Here is a 13,937-nt window from a genome sequence, read left to right as displayed (position 1 = left end):
GATTGTGTCTGGCTCTCCACCAGGAATCTCCCACTCCGCCTGCTCTGCCAGAAGCTGGGAACCAATTTTGTGGGACCATTCAAGTCCTCAATGAGGTAATTTACCAATTTACAGCTTCCCAATGACTAAGGGATCTCACCCTCTTCATGTTTCCCCCCTAAGGCCGGTGGTTCCGGGTCCCCTGGTTGGTACAGTCCCCCACGACACCCCTCCCCTGGACTTCGAGGGTAGTCCCGCCTATGACGTAAGGTCCCTTCTGATCCCCATATATGAGAGCATCAGCTGTTCCAGATGATGGTGTGATCACACTCTCCGTAGCAGATGTGAGTAAGACCTTTAAACAGGTCAACATTCACAAGGCCGCAGGGTCAGACAGATTACCAGGACGTGTATTCCGAGCATGCACTGACCAACTGGCAAGTGTCTTCACTGATATTTTCAACCTCTCCCTGCCTGAGTCTGTAATACACACATGTTTCATGCAGACCACCATAGTCCCTGTGCCCAAGAAAGCGAAGGTAACCTACCTGAATGATTACCGCCCCATAGCACTCACGTCGGTAGCTGGTTATGGTTCACATCAACACCATCATCCCAGAAACCCTGGACCCTCTCCAATTCACATTCCGCCCCAACAGATCCACAGATGACGCAATCTCAATCGCACTCCACGTTGCCCTTTCCCACCTGGGCAAAAGGAACACCTATGTGAGAATGCTGTTCATTGACTACAGTTCAGCATTTTAACACTATAGTTGCTTAAAAGCTCATGACTAAGCTAGGAACCCTGGGACTAAACACCTCCCTCTGCCACTGGATCTTGTACTTACTGCCATGCCGATCCACAACACCGGGGCCCCTTAGGGGTGCACGCTTTGTCCCTTCCTGTACTCCCTGTTCACCCATGACTGCGTGGCCAAACATAACTCCAACACCATCATTCAGTTTTCTGATGACACAGCAGTGGTAGGCCTGATCACCAACAACGATGAGATGGCCTATAGGGAGGAGGTCAGAGACCTGGCAGTGTGGTGCCAGGACATCAACCTCTCCCTCACGTTGAGCAAGACAAATGAGCTGATTGTGGACTACAGAAAATGGTGAGCCGAACAGGTCCCATTAACATCGACTGAGCTGTAGTGTAGCTGTTTGAGAGTTTCAAGTTCCTTGGTTTTCACATCACCATCAAAATATCATGGTCCAACCACATGAAGACAGTCGTGGAGACGGAACAACAACACCTTTTCCCCCTCAGGAGACTGAAAAGATTGGGCATGTGTGCCCAGATCCTCAAACATTCTACAGCTGCACCATTGAGAGCATCCTGACCGGTTGCATCAATGCCTGGTATGGCAACAGCTAGGCATCTGACCCTAAGACGCTACAGAGGGTAGTGCGTACAGCCCAGTACATCACTGGGGCCAAGCTTCCTGTCATCCAGGAATTATATACCAGACTGTGTCAGAGGAAGGTCCCCAAAAAATTCAAACACTCCAGCTACCCAAGTCATAGACTGTTCTCTCTGCTACTGCACGGCATGTGCTACCGGAGCGTCAAGCCTCAGACCAAAAGGTTCCTTAATAACAGCTTCTACCCCCAAGCCATAAGACTGCTGAACAATTAATCAAATGGCCACCCAGATGATTTACATTGACACTGCTGCTACTGGCTGTTTATTATCTATGCATAGTCACTTTACCCCTACCTGCAGTTGGGGGTATGTATTGAAATGGACTGGTGATTTCCTATCACAATAAGGTTTATTTAAAGCATGGCAGAGGTTGTCCATTGAGATCTATATTTGGTACAGTTGAAGTCAGAAGTTTACATAAACTTAGGTTGGAGTAATTAAAACTCATTTTTCAACCACTCCACAAATTTCTTGTTAACAAACTATAGTTTTGGAAAGCCGGTTAGGACATCTACTTTGTGCATGACACAAGTAAATTTTCCAACAATTGTTTGCAGACAGATTATTTCACTTATAATTCACTGTATGATAGTCTAATTGACATAATTTGAGTCAATTGCAGGTGTACCTGTGGATGTATTTCAAGGCCTACCTTCAAACTCAGTGCCTCTTTGCTTGACATCATGGGAAAATCAAAAGAAATCAGCCAAGACCTCAGGAAAAACAATTGTAGGTGGTACGCGGTCCGCGTTCATCTGTACAAACAATAGTACGCAAGTATAAACACCATGGGACCACGCAGTCATCATACCGCTCAGGAAGGAGACGTGTCCTGTCTCCTAGAGATGAACGTACTTTGGTGCGAAAAGTGCAAATACATCCCAGAATAACAGCAAAGGACCCTGTGAAGATGCTGGAGGAAACCGGTACAAAGTATCCATATCCACAGTAAAACGAGTCCTATATTGACATAACCTGAAAGGCCGCTCAGCAAGGAAGAAGCCACTGCTCCAAAACCGCCATAAAGAAGCCCAACTACTCGTTGCAACTGCCCATGGGGACAAAGATCTTACTTTTTCGAGAAATGTCCTCTGGTCTGATGAAACAAAAATAGAGCTGCTGGCCATAATGACCATCGTTATGTTTGGAGGAAAAAGGGGAAGCTTGCAAGCCGAAGAACACCATACCAACCGTGAAGCATGGGGGTGGCAGCATCATGTTGTGGGGGTGCTTTGCTGCAGGAGGGACTGGTGCACTTCACAAAATAGATGGTATTATGAGGATGGAAAACTATGTGGATATATTGAAGCAACATCTCAAGACATCAGTTAAAGCTTAGTCTCAAATGGGTCTTCTAAATGGACAATGACCCTGAGCATACTTCCAATGTTGTGGCAAAATGGCTTAATTAAGGACAACAAAGTCAAGGTATTGGAGTGGCCATGACAAAGCCCTGACCTCAATCCCATAGAAAATGTGTGGGCAGAACTGAAAAAGCGTGTGCTGGCAAGGAGGCCTACAAGCCGAACTCTGTCAGGAGGAACGGGCCAAAATTCACCCAACTTATTGTGGTAGGCTTGTGAAATGCTACCCGAAAAGTTTGACCCAAGTTGAACAATTTAAAGGCAATGCTACCAAATACTAATTGAGTGTATGTAAACTTCTGACCCACTGGGAATGTGATGAAAGAAATAAAAGCAGAAATAACTCCTTTTCTCTACTATTATTCTGACATTTCACATTCTTAAAATAAAGTGGTGATCCCAACTGGCCTAAAAAAGGGAATTTTTACTAGTTATTAAATGTCAGGAATTGTGAAAAACTGAGTTTAAATGTATTTGGCTAAGGTGTATATAAACTTCCACCTTCAACTGTACATGTGCAAATTACTTTGACTAACCTGTACTCCCACACATTGACTCTGTACAGGTACCCCTTGTAGAAAGCCTCATTGTTGTTATTGTGTTACTTTTTAAAATATATTTTTTTACTTTGTTTATTATGTATTTAATTGAACTGCATTGTTGGCTAAGGGCTTGTAACTAAGCATCTCACGGTTGTATTCCGGGCATGTGACAAATAACATTTGATATGAAAAGTCCTTACAAATTCAATTCTTACGTACTCCTCTTTAAATGTGCGTATTTCTCCAAGGCTCAGTTGTCCTGAGTCTGCACAGAACTGCCAGGACCTAGGATCAATGGAGACACTCAAGTTTCGGAATCCTGTATCTCTTTACACATTCATGAAAATAGTCATGGCCTCCAAACCTTCAAGTTGAATACTGGACCCTATTCCAACTACTGAAATAACTACTTCCTGTGCTTGAATCTCCTTTGTTGAATATAATAAATGGCTCCCTATCCTCCGAGTGTGTACCAAACTCACTAAAAGTGGCAGTAATAAAGCCTCTCTTGAAAAAGCCAAACCTTGACCCGGAAATATAAAAAACCATCGGCCTATATCGAACCTCCCATTCCTCTAAATATGTTTAGAAAAATCAGTGAAGGTGGTAAATTACCTTTTAATGGCGTCAGACTAAGGCTCTGCATCTGTCCTCATGCTTCTAGACCTTAATGCTGCATTTGACACCATCGATCACCACACTCTTTTGGAGAGAATGGAAATCCTAATTGGTCTACATGGACAAGTTCTTGCCTGGTTTAGTTCTTATCTCTCAGAAATATATCAGTTTGTCTCTGTGGATGGTTTGTCCTCTGACAAATGAATTGTACTTTTCGGTGTTCCTCAAGGTTCCATTTCAGGATCACTATTGTTCACTATATATTATTGTCCACTGTTATTCACTATATATTCTACCTCTTTGTGTCGTCATTCAGAAGCACAATGTCAAATGTCACTGCTATGCGGACGACACACAGCTGTACATTTCGATGAAACATGGTGAAGCCCCAAAATTGCCTACCCTGGAAGCTTGTGTTTCAGACCTAAGGAAGAGGATGGTGGCATATGTTACTTTTAATCTTGGACAAAACAGAGATGCTAGTTCTAGGTCCCAAGAAACAAAGAGATCTGCTGTTGGATTTGACAATTAATCTTGACGGTTGTACAGTCCATCTCAAATAAAACTGTGAAGGACCTCGGTGTTACTCTGGACCCTGCTCTCTTTTTTGACAAACATATCAAGAATATTTAGAGGACAGCTTTTTAAAATTGTTGTAACATTGCAAAAGTGAAAACTGTTTGTCCAAAAATTATGCAGAAAAACTAATCCATGTTTTTATCACTTCCAGATTAGACTACTGCAATTCTCTACTCTCCGGCTACCCGGATAAAGCACTGAATAAACTTCAGTTAAAGCTAAACATGGCTGCTAGAATCTTGACTAGAATCAAAAGATTTGATCATATTACTCCAGTGCTAGCCTCTCTACTTATGTTAGGACTGGTATAAAGATTTTACTGCTAACCTACAAAGCAGCACATGAGCTTGCTCCTACCTATCTCTCCGATTTGGTCCCGCCATACATACCGACACATACGCTAAGGTCACAAGACGCAGGCCTCCTTATTGTCCCTAGAATTTATAAGCAAACAGCTGAAGGCAGGGCTTTAACCTATAGAGCTCCATTTTTATGGAATGGTCTTTCTATCCATGTGAGACTCGGTCTCAACCTTTAAGTATTTTCTGAAGACTCATCTCCTCAGTAGATCCTATGATTGAGGCACTGGAGCAATGAACCACCCTTGCTGTCTATGCCTGGCCCGCCCCTCTCGCCACTGGGATTCTCTGCCTCTGACCCTATTACGGGGGCTGTTCAACTGGCTTACTAGTGCTCTTCCATGTCTTACCTGGGAGGGGTGCATCCCTTGTCATGGAAATTCATACTGAGACAGACTGCAATTTCTTCAAACAAGCATCTTTATTTCAAATGGATTAATTAATGCAATAATGAGGCTGGTCGACCCCACACCCTTGAGTGTTGGACCGAGTAACCTAACCTTTACACAAATGCAGAGTACTATATATAGCTGACACTAAAATCGCTTCGTCGTGGTTGGTTCAGCCCCTCTCATGCACACCAAGAGGAATCATAAACCACTCTGGGTTCATCCGGTCGTTATCAGCACAGGGTTGTTGTCTTAACCCCACCCTGGCTTAGTTTCCCAGTTGCAAGGATGATTTTGAGACAATGAGGGATTGTTCTACTCCTATGCTATCTCTAGTAAAACACATTCTTATCTACAGTATGTAATGCAGTCTTGAACTCATTTGTCAGCTCTAGTCATCTCTAGTGACCATACGCCCAGATTAGCTGCAGGGAACTAGAATGGAGACCATAAAGACACAGACACTAGTAGGACAGAAATGTCTTACTACGAGTGGGTTGAGTCACTGACCTGATCTTCCTGTCCGTTTTTGCGCCCCCTTGGGCTTGTTTCGGTGGAGGAGATCCTCGTGGCTTATACTCAGCTTTGTCTCAGGGTAGTAAGTTGGTGGTCTGTTGATATACCTATAGTGGTGTGGGGGCTGCAGGGTTATATTCTGCCTGGTTGGCCCTGTCCGTGGGTTCAACTGTTCTGCCTGCGGCTATGGAACCCTGACCTGTTCACCGGACATGATACCTTGTCCCGGACCTGCTGTTTTCCACTCTCTCTCTCTCTCTACCACACATGCTGTCTCGACCTCTGAATTCTCGACTATAAAAAGCTAATTGACATTTACACCTGAGGTACTGACCTGTTGCACCCTCTACAACCACTGTGATTATTATTTGACCCTGCTGGTCATCTATGAACGTTTGAACATCTTGAAGAACAATCTTAATGACCATGTACTCTTATAATCTCCACCTGGCAAAGCCATAAGAGGACTGGCCACCCCTGGCCTGGTTCCTCACTAGGTTTCTTCTTAGGTTCCTGCCTTTCTAGGGAGTTTTTCCTAGCCACCGTGCTTCCACATATCCAATGCTTGCTGTTTGAGGTTTTAGGCTGGGTTTCTGCATAGCAAGTTGTGACATCTGCTGATGTAAAAAGGGCTTTATACATAAATTTGATTGATTGGTTGATAATGGCACAGCATTTCATAAACTTTATTGTGGGAAAGTTGATATGTTTCAGTTTTCTGCCGTATGACTGGTTTCACATTTGTCTCCAGTGATTAAAAGATAAATACATCTAAAAAAGTAATTTATATTCACAATCCCCTTATGCAAATGAATTACTCAACAGTTTGTATTAATTTGGAAATTACAGTGCATTGAGAATGGTGTTATTTCTATCAGGAAAAAATAAAGTAGATGCTTTTCCACTTGGGACCATGTTACGCGAATTTTCAATCCCAATGATGATAACTAAACAATTATTTAAGCTTTGACCAATCCCCAAGGTTTGTAAGACCCTGGGTTTAATAATAATTAGGCAAAGACTCAGCTTCTGCAAAAGGTTGGTTCTTTATTCACGAGAACATTCTAAAGTCATCCAAAATTTGAACAGTCTTTATAACCCCCTCTACACACACACACAGTTTTATCACTTTTCTACCAGCCTAGGCAGTTTCTCGCCATTCTCTCCTCTCCTCCCTAGATTAGAGAGACCTTGGAAGGGCCCTCCTGTTGTGAGCTTTTTCAGAGATATCATGTGTAGTCTACCAGCCTCTGTTTTCTCAACCATACATTTCTCCCTCTTAACTTGTCCCACACATGTATTATTGGAATATAGTCTTACAATTCTAATACTTTTCACATAGTCTTATACGTTTCAGGGTGGAATTTTTAGACATTACTGGAAACATATATATTCCCTTAACAGACCGGTAGATTTGCAAGAACTTATTAATGGTGGTCGAATTATTGGGGAATTAAAAGGCTGTGCATGGTCAAACTGACTTCTGCATTGGCCGTGCAGCATTTATGGTGATATGGTCTCTGCAGAAGTCAGGGCATTCATACTGCTTGCGCTTCACAGAGCAGTGCAGAGCTGTTGGGCAGAGATCTTGTCAAGGAAGTGAGTTTGTGTTTATATAGGACTTCCTGCCCCTACCTACCGTCAACCAATCATGTCAATGCGGAGCTATATGGAGCCCTACGCATTGTTATTAAAATTGGGAGGCGCACAGTGATGAAGTACCAAGCTCAATTTGGCCTCTGCATGCCTCCAGTGGCTCCGCAATTGTGTCACAACTTCCATAAGAAGCTTTCGTACACATTTTCGGTTTCAAGCATACAGTGCATTCGGAAAGTATTCAGACCAATTGACTTTTTCCACATTTTGTTACATTACGTCCATATTCAAAAATGGATTAAACAGTCAATCTACTCACAATACCCCAGAATGACAAAGCAAAAAAAGTTTTTTAGAAAATGTTGCTAATTTAGAAATAAAAAATAAAATAATAAATAAAATATCACATTTACATAACTATTCTGACCCTTTACTCGGGACTTTGTTGAAGCACCTTTGGCAGTGATTACGGTCTCGAGAATTCTTGGGTATGACGCTACAAGCTTGGCATACATGTATTTGGGAAGTTTCTCCCATTCTTCTCTGCAGATTTTCTCAAGCTATGTCAGGTTGGATGGGGAGCATCCCTGCACAGCTATTTTCAGGTCTCTCCAGAGAGACCCGGCTCTGGCTGGGCCACTCAATAACATTAAGACTTGTTCCAAATCCACTCCTGCATTGTCTTGGCTTAGGGTCATTGTCCTTTTGGAAGGTGAACCTTTGTCCTATTCCGAGGTCCTGAGCACTCTGGAGCAGATTTTTATCAAGGATCTCTCTGTACTTTGCTCCGTTTATCTTTCCCTCGATCCTGACTAATCTCTCAGTCCCTGCTGCTGAAAAACATCCCTACAGCATGATGCTCCCACCACCATGCTTCACCCTAGGGCTTGTGCCAGGTTTCCTCCAGACATAATGCTTGGCATTCAGGCCAGAGTTCAATCTTGGTTTCATCAGATCAGAGAATCTTGTTCCTCATGGTCTGAGAGTCCCGGTATGTCATGTGCCTTTTATTGAGGAGTGGCTTCCGTCTGGCCACTCTACCATAAAGGCCTGATTGGTGGAGTGCTGCAGAAATGCTTGTCCTTCTGGAAGATTCTCCCATCTCCACAGAGGAACTCTGGAGCTCTGTCAGAGTGACAATCAGCCCTTCTCCCACCATTGCTCAGTTTGGCCGGGCGGCCAGCTCTAGGAAGAGTCTTGGTGGTTCCAAACTTCTTCCATTTAAGAATGATGGAGGCCACTGTGTTCTTGGGGACCTTAAATTCTGCAGAAATGTTTTGGTACCCTTCCTCAGATCTGTGCCTCGACACAATCCTGTCTCTGATCTCTATGGACAATTCCTTCAACCTCATGGCTTGGTTTTTGCTCTGACATGCATTGTCAACTTATATAGACTTGTGTGTGTCTTTCCAAATCATGTCCAATCAATTGAATTTGCCACAGATGCCACAGATGCACTCCAATCGAGTTGTAGAAACATCTTAAGGATGATCAGGATGATAAGGAGCTCAATTTTGAGACTCATAGCAAAGGGTCTGAATACTTATCTCAATAATTTTTGTGTTTATTTTACATTTTTAATACATTTCCAAACATTTCTTAAAACCTGTTTTTGCTTTGTCGTTCTGGGGTATTGTGTGCAGATTGAGGATAGTTTTTTTTTGTGCCCTTTTTTCTCCCCAATTTCATGGTATCCAATTGTTAGTAGCTACTATCTTGTCTCATTGCTACAACTCCCGTACGGGCTCGGGAGAGACGAAGGTTGAAAGTCATGCGACCTCCGATACACAACCCAACTAAGCCGCACTGCTTCTTAACACAGCGCGCATCCAACCCGGAAGCCAGCCGCACCAATGTGTCGGAGGAAACATCATGCACCTGGCAACCTTGGTTGGCGTGTACTGCGCTGGTGCCCGCCACAGGAGTCACTGGTGCGCGATGAGACAAGGCCCTACCGGCCAACCCCTCCCTAACCCGGACGATGCTAGGCCAATTGTGCGTCGCCCCACGGACCTCCCGGTTGCGGACAGTTATGACAGAGCCTGGACGCTGCAGTACAGTGCCCTTAACCACTGCGCCATCCGGGAGGCCCGGATTGTTATTTTTTTAGAATCACTTTTAGAATAAGGCTTTAATTAACGTAACAAAATGTGGAAAAAGGGAAGGGGTCTGAATACTTTCCGAATGCACTGTAAATGGGCTTTTAATTGGCTTAAAGTGAAGGTCCGAATACGTTGTATCTTTAGATACACCTCCACCACACCTTCATTTATTTGCGCTCCACCTCAAACGGTTAGTGGGTGAATAGCATGCTATTCTCATACTAAAGTTCAAGGTCAGAATAAGCATAGAGAAAAAGAGCATAAAAAGGCAATGATGTTCTATAGTGAGTAAGTTATGTGGTCTTGCCATATCTTGTCAATTAGAGCTTACTTAACCCTCTGCATAGTTTCATGTTTTATTCCCCACCAAGTTACACAACCCAAAAAGGGACTCTTGTGAAACTACCCAAGTGCGATATATCAAGTGTTGTCTTTGTTGAAATCCGACCTTCTGATTATTTTTTTTTAGCCGCCCTTATTTTCCACTGGAAATCACTAAAGATTTGGACAATATAATTTTCTCATCTGTTTGTGCTAAATGCTTCTTTTTTTTTGTCTCTGTTGTTTATTCTCTTGCAGTGTGGCTTGTCTGGCTTTGTTATTTTATATTTTGTAATTGGCAACACATCTTTGTCCACATCCTCTGAGGCCCACTCAGACTGTGATTTCAGTTTACACCTTGACCAAACTGGCTCTGTGCATGCATCCTCCACCATGCGCATGTTGATTTTGTCTATTCCCACCAGATGCATTCATGACACGCCGGTTAAAATAGCCATTTTGACCCATTTTGTGTCATATTTTTTCTAATCTGACATTTAATCCACAGATAAAGGGGAAACCTATATCGTTTTTAGTTAGTTCTTTTATTAATCTCTCATCTTTCGTATTTTTCTTCTTCTGTGAATTCTATATGGCAGTTGGCAAACAACTTTAAGGTGAATTACCGCCACCAAATGGACTGGAGTGTGGACCCTGTTAATTTTTCAATCACCCATGTGGGTTACTATTCTCCTAAAAAACAATTAGTAGATTAGCACATGGCCACTCAACGTAACCGGTTTAGTTAATGGAAAATGTATTTATGTTTCACCATAGAGTAGGAGGCAGCACTCTAAACACAGACCAAACACTTCTGCTTATGTGGAGCCTAGCTCAATAGCCTCTTAGCTCTATCTGAGGACGGTGGAAGAGTTTGTTTCCTCTCCCTCTGAAGCCTTCTAATCCTGCTCCGTTGTCTGTGTTTGCTAGCGGGCTGCTCCCTCTGCCTTTATGGTTGTCAAGATAGTTTCTCTCTCCCACTTCTGTGTCTCTCTTTCCGGCTGCCGCTAGAGAACCAGGAAGTAAAGAGAGAAAGGGGGGAGAAAAATAAATACCCAGCAGCTGAGGAAAACAAGGAAGTGAATGCAGCCAGAGCTTCAGCTGTGAAGTGAAAGTAGACCAGGGCAGTTTGCATAAGGAAGTGCTAGCTAGCTAACGTCAACACTGGCTGTGCTCTCCCCAGCAGAGAGTTTAACGAAGAGCGACAGAAAGAGAACGAGACTGCAGCGCCTGCCTCACAGAAATACCAGCAGTGAGTACCCATTTGAACTGAGCTGCCCACTGGTAGGCCTCACAGGGGAAAAGTGAGTGTGTGAATGAGTCAGAGAACTGGATATAGCAGAGGGGAGAAGATGGTTGTTTTTTGTTGTTGCAGCGAAGCCCGGTTTGTGCTGGTTGTTCGTGTCAGGAAGGAGAGAGAATACCCGAGCATTGTTCAGGAGGGAATAGGCCCCAACACAGAGAAGGAGAACAGAAGAAAAAACAAAATAGCGAATTTGAATGAAGTTTAGGCCCTGCTGTGTATAATCGTAAATATTACTACGGAACTACAGTACCCACCTTTGTCTCATACACTATTATTGAGTTCCAAAATGCATACTCGTGTTCTATCTAGAGCGTATAGCGAGTACGTAAGACAACTGTCATTTTCAAGTGCGAGTCCAAACATAAGAACGCAAAAAGGCAAGTATGTACTAAGTTTACCGGAAGTTCTATAAGCGAAAAGTCTGGAAAGCAAAGCTCGCATTGGAACATATTTTTTCGTTAACCGGGGAGGATATCCCATAACACCTTGCGACAGAGCGAAACTTTTAAATTAATGGGGTCTAAGGTTCCTGCTTGGGAGAAAATGTTCCAGAGGAATAAGGAATAACTTTGTAAAATGTAAGTATTAGGTTTATTGATTCACCAAATTTTGTTAATATTGAACGAATTACTTTCATATAAATGTTTTATTCAAATGTTGAGTCACTGCGCCGACTGGTTTGGAGGCAAGACATTTTAACATCATATAAAAAAACTGCAGGAAATGCAGCTAACTGTGTTCTAACTGTGTTCCCCCCCCCCCCCCCCCTTGTTTCACCATTGCATATAATGAAATGAACGTTTTAAAACTTAACGTGATCAAGCCAAGGAATATGAAAAACCATTGCACATTAACAAAGCTAGTTGTGGTTCTCAGCAGCTTCAACCAGCGTTTTAAATTTGAGCAGTGAGGTTAATTTATCCTCCCTTGGCTTTATGTTTCTGCTCTGTTTTCCTTAGGTTGACGCACATCCCACCCCATCACCCAGACAGATGTGAAGAACTTGAGGACCTCCTGTCCACCAGGAAAATCACCCTATCACAGGAGTTTAGTCAGGAACTTATTCAGCAGTGTGCAACGTCACTATGTTAGAAGTGGATCTACACAGTATTCTCCATCATGCAGAATTGTCAGCTCATTGTAACATATGAAGCTCTTTCTAAAATACTGATCTGGATGATTTCTGCCCCAGGGTACTGTACTGTGTGCACATTTTATTACTGCCCAGCAAACACCATGTTCAACTATTTGTCTACAATTTAGACAACAATTACTTGATTGAATGAGGTGTTGGTGAAAGGTTGGAACAAAAACCTATAAACTCCTGTCCTGTGTATTATATATTTTTTTTTTTGAAAAATAACTTGTGGCTGTTGTGAATAAATGTGCCCTCATGTCCTGAACAAGCTTTTGAATGTTAATCTCCTTGATGTGTCTCTCTTGGGGTTGATTAAAGGTTTATGCTACTGAGCCATTTACTCTTTGTTGGTATTCATTTTATTTCTTATTATTACTTTGTCGAGAATGAACATGCACGTAAGCACTTTGGACCATATGTTTCCTGTTGTATTCATACTGTACACAGATACAGGAAAACAACACGGTTAATATTTTATAAGAAATAACCAGTGTTGATGTCTCCACACAATTCTGGTTTTGAGGCATGGGCATCTGGGGACTGCAGTTCATCTGTCTAATCCCCTGCAAGGAGAGAGAAGGGCATTAATCATATTTGGTGTATTCATTTAATAGATATTCCTGTTTATGTATGCATATAATTTAATTGGACCTGTTCTCCTTTTATAATATGCCAGTGTTTGTTTTGAATCCAATACATTAAGATGAAGTAGTCTAGACCTAACGTAGTTGTATTGAATCATATTGCCTATCAATTAGTTATCAGTGTATAGGGTTCAAGCTGTCTTGAACATCGGTGTAATTGAATAATATGTATGGTTGTTGTATGTATTTATCACAATGTAAGCCTGCTCGTTGGAAATAAAACACCAGCAGTCCTAATGCAATGCAATATCAGATTTACAGTTTTCTGGCTATGTATCATTCTTAAACAGTAAGCAAAATAGCTTATTTCACTTTCTTTTTTTTTCTTCAGCCGCAGTACAATTCATGAAAGCTTACCTGTCATACGTCCACAATGATGTAGCAGCAGGACAAGCAATTCTGGTTGGTTTCAGCTTAATTTAGTGAACTACTAGGGTACTGAGAAAATTGATTCTGTTCCTTTACTTAGTATTTGTGTTCAATATTTCAATTCTGGCATAGTCCTTCACTGAATTGGTAGCACTAGTGGCTAACACTACTACATTGGGTATATTGTAAATGGACGTAGCTAGCTACACTACATGGCTACACTACATGACTAAAAGTATGTGGACATCTCATTCCAAAATCATTGGCATTCTTCTTCCACTCTTCTGGGAAGGCTTTCCACAAGATGTTGGGATTTTGCTGTGGGGGCTTTTATTCAGCCACAACTGCATTAGTGAGGTTGGGCACTGATGTTGGACGATTAGGCCTGGCTCACAGTCGGCGTTCCAATTCATCCCAAAGGTGTTCGATGGGATTGAGGTCAAGGCTCTGTGCAGGCCAGTCTAGTTCTTCCACACCGATCTCCACAAAGCATTTCTGTATGGACCTCACTTTTTGCACAGGGGCATTGTCATGCTGAAACAGGAAAGGGCCTTTCCCAAACTGTTGCCACAAAGTTGGAAGCACAGAATTGTCTAGAATGTCATTGTATGCTGTAGCGTTAAGATTTCCCTTCATTGGAACTAAGAGGCCTAGCCCAAACCATTAAAAACAGCCCCAGACCA

The 13,937-nt window shown here is 42.6% G+C and overlaps 1 protein-coding gene across 4 annotated transcripts in view; it reads left to right on the top strand.

Annotated features, from left to right (window-relative positions):
- The window catches only part of LOC109888879 (tripartite motif-containing protein 44), a 101,299-nt gene that overhangs the window by 20,620 nt on the left and 66,742 nt on the right, over window positions 1-13,937 (top strand). Inside the window, exon 1 of one of the 4 annotated variants that reach the window (XM_031822916.1) lies at window positions 10,582-11,049. The exons of 1 other annotated variant lie outside the window; for it this stretch is intronic. The gene's annotated coding sequence lies outside the window, so the exon portion shown is untranslated. Of the gene's footprint in view, window positions 1-10,581; window positions 11,050-13,937 lie in introns of those variants that run through there. 2 more of the 4 variants (XM_031822914.1, XM_020480043.2) reach the window with 2 other exon arrangements.

The sequence above is a fragment of the Oncorhynchus kisutch genome, linkage group LG4 (genome assembly GCF_002021735.2).
Source record: "Oncorhynchus kisutch isolate 150728-3 linkage group LG4, Okis_V2, whole genome shotgun sequence".
NCBI classification, from domain to species: Eukaryota; Metazoa; Chordata; class Actinopteri; order Salmoniformes; family Salmonidae; genus Oncorhynchus; species Oncorhynchus kisutch.
Note: the sequence above shows the minus strand (reverse complement) of the source record. Positions and strands in the feature narration are given on the sequence as shown.